Source organism: Pteropus vampyrus, unplaced genomic scaffold (assembly GCF_000151845.1).
Source record: "Pteropus vampyrus isolate Shadow unplaced genomic scaffold, Pvam_2.0 Scaffold19, whole genome shotgun sequence".
NCBI classification, from domain to species: Eukaryota; Metazoa; Chordata; class Mammalia; order Chiroptera; family Pteropodidae; genus Pteropus; species Pteropus vampyrus.
In genome coordinates this window covers 4,043,818-4,047,212 of record NW_011888800.1, presented here as the reverse complement: position 1 = coordinate 4,047,212, position 3,395 = coordinate 4,043,818, and positions in this window count along the sequence as shown.

Sequence of the window (3,395 nt, the reverse complement as noted above, 5' to 3'; positions counted from 1 at the left end):
AGCTTATTTCGCTCTGGGCAGACAACTTTCTTACTGACATAGAACATTTGGAAAACAGCTACATTCCTGATTGAATGGACCCTAGGAGTTATGTGATTGAACCACATTAGACATTGAGGTTCATACAATTCCTACATAGACATTCATACAAAGACAGTTGTCTGATAGACCAGAGGCAAGAGGGTATGCAGATGATAACTCTAAACAAGATCACAGATGGGGATAATGGGTTCTCTGAAGGAAATTCCTTGTGGATAGGAAAAAGTCTAAAAGGCTTGCCAGACGGAGCCCGAGGGTGGAGGCTGTGCTCACCTACCTGCCCCTTTTCTCGGCCCCACTAGAGTGCTTGTATCCTCCGAAAAGGAAAGTTGTGGCAAATTAAACCATTCTGCTCTATAATCCTCATCTGAAAGAGCTGGGTTTAAAAGAAGAAGAGCGTTCCTCACAATTCAGAGAGGAAAGCAGCAGAGACTCAGGAGGGGCTGCCCATCAGAGAAATATGGTTGTTCAGAGGTGAGCAGAGAATGACAGCCTGAGGACGGCACAGTGACTGTAAGAGCTGTAGCAGAGGACTGGAGAGCTGCAGGCAGGGGCTCTACATTATATCTGAAACAGTCATTCCCCTCCCCATCTATATCTATAGCCATCCTCCTCCTTGCCAGGGTCTCTAAGGGGATGGTGCTGTTTTCTCGGGAGCCACAACTGGAGATCATCACATTACACATGTGATACTCATGAAATTCTCAGTGTTTGGGGAAAATACCCAGAAAAATCAACATGCCGTACTAATCTAAGAGTTGGGGGCTCAGCGTGTTGGGATTTGGGGATTCCGCAAACCTAAATATAGTTTAGGGATACGAAGATATAACAATGTAGTTTCTCCATTATGGAGACCCAAACTAATTAGAATAAAAATAATAGTAATGTGTCAAACACTGCTAAATACATGCTTTATTTCATTCAAGATTTTCAGAAATTATATAGAATAATTGCAAATATCAATTTTCAGATGAAGGAAATGATGGTTGTAATGATATCTAAACTGATAAAGTTTGGAGTCACTAGTTGAATCCAGACATCCAGAGGTCACCAGCTTAGCCACTGTATTCACTGATTCCCTAATGGTACTGTGAGGAAACAAACTTATTAGCATTACAGTCACGGTGCAGCTCAGAGATATCCTATTCCCTAATCTTAAGGGAAACGAACTTGCAATTGCCCTCCAAATTCCTGGGGGCAGATCATGTCTACAACATACAGACTATTAAGACAGCAGCTCCATAGAAGGGCATGGTAGTTTGGTAGTGATTGCTTGGCCGCCCTAGTCTGCAAGGTGGGAGAGGAACCAACCCTTGAAGCAAAGTTGCAGCCGGAGTAGGGGTAGGAAATACAGATTTCAAGGGAAATGCCCATGTTTTTCAGGGGGAGTCAAGGAAGAATTCTCAGGCATAATAACGTTTGAATAGACTCTGTACTAGGAGTATAACAGAAGAGGGCCATAGTCATATGGCTTGGGTTGAGGATTAGGACCCTAGTCCATGAGAAAATAGGTCAAGGCAAAGCAGGGTCCCAGGGCTGGAAAACTGGACTACTGTGTATACTATTAAGATTGAGACTCAGGGACGTGAGATAGTCAAAAGAGATATTGGTAAGAATACAGAATTGTGAGATAAGGTCAGAGGACCATGAATCAGGTAGTTGGCTTAAAACAAATTCCTTGACAGTTGAAGTAGAGCTTTGACTCCCCTAAAAACAAGAATGATCCCAATGAAAGAAACTGGGGTGAGCCCAGTCACAAAAGAATAAGATGAGAAAAAATAACAAGGCATTTGCCACTATCTAGTAATCTAGTTTCTGGTATTTTTTTCCTCTGAGGTGTTTTTAAGTCTCCAACACAATCACACAATCTCTCTCTCTCTCTCTCTCTCTCTCTCTCTCTCTCTCTGTCTCTCGTGGATGAGTGAATGTTCTGTTCTTTGTTGTTTTAAATCAGGAAGCATGGTTGAAGTATTATTAAGAGATGAAATTATCTTGCTATTCTCAGCAGGATAGAAGTAACAAAATTTAGAGTAATACAGCTTACCTCTAAATGGATGTTTTACTCAGTGAACCTCAGAACTACTGAGATAGTAACAATATATAAAATTATTAAATTATTATAGAAGATAATATAACATGAAGGACTAGATATCCAACTCCAAAACTCAGACTTGGTCTCACTTATAGTTTTTCTTTTTTAATATTTGTTTTAGAAATTTTTCTTTTACCTGCATTTAATTTGGTAATACATTTTACAATTAATAGCATCTTTGATTTAAGAAATTATTTTAGAGCCAAGAAAGTCTCTAAGGAGGTGTATTTTGCCTAACAAGGCCCTAAACAACAACTGCCTAAACTCGTAAGGGTTTTATGTCTAGTGTTCACCATCCAGGACTAGGCTATATAAGTCGTGTGACCTGAATTGCTAACTTCTCTTCTGGAATTACATTCCTGTGAAGGACCCTGTCTCTTCATCTCCACCTGAAGGAACAATAGGACCCTTCTTCTCAAGGACCCACAATTTGCTGTTAATATTATGAAATTAATTGTATAGAAAGTCACATAATGATGGACAGAAATAAATAAGGGAAATTCCTAGGAGAGGTCTAATACTGTGATTTGTTTTTGTATTGACTCCCAAAGTGTAAACTATGATGGCAGAGTCTGTCTTTTTTTCTACGATATGTGTTAATGTGCCCAAAGGCTAGTAAGCATTGAGTGCATTTAATATGAATGATATATAAAGGCATGAAGCTACCGATTTTGTTTAAAAAAAATGTTTACTTTTCTAAAAGTAAAAACTCTGTAGATGAAAATTGAAGAAACATATTATCGATCTGAAATCCATTGAAGTAGGAAATAATAGTAGAATAATTCTAATTCTGTAAAAAAAGAATACACAGTCATTTATTGGATAGTTTGATGCTACTTTCCTACATGCTATTATTGGCCCTCTTCAAGCCAGAAATCAGAGATAGAGGAATTGGGAAGAGATTGACTTCTGGGCAGTGCAGAGCAGAGCCTGCTGAAGCTACTAAGCCTAAAGTCCACATGTTAAATGAAATAAGTAAGGAAGAATGGTGGCATTTGACATTCTAAATTGTGTGTCCTGCAGCTTACTCTTTGTGAAATTAGGGCCTACTTTCTGTTCCAACTCATTCTGTTTCCTATGTTGAGTGGAACTGAATCAGAAATTGACCCAGAATTCCCCAGGCATGTTGGTCAACTATGCCTTTGACAGATGTAGCCTTTCAATCTAATTCAATCTCTATACTTCTTAGCTCTAGAAGAGGGAGAATGTTGTCTTTGTCTTCATCATCTAGCATGCCCAAGTTTGAGTTTTATAACTTGTTAAA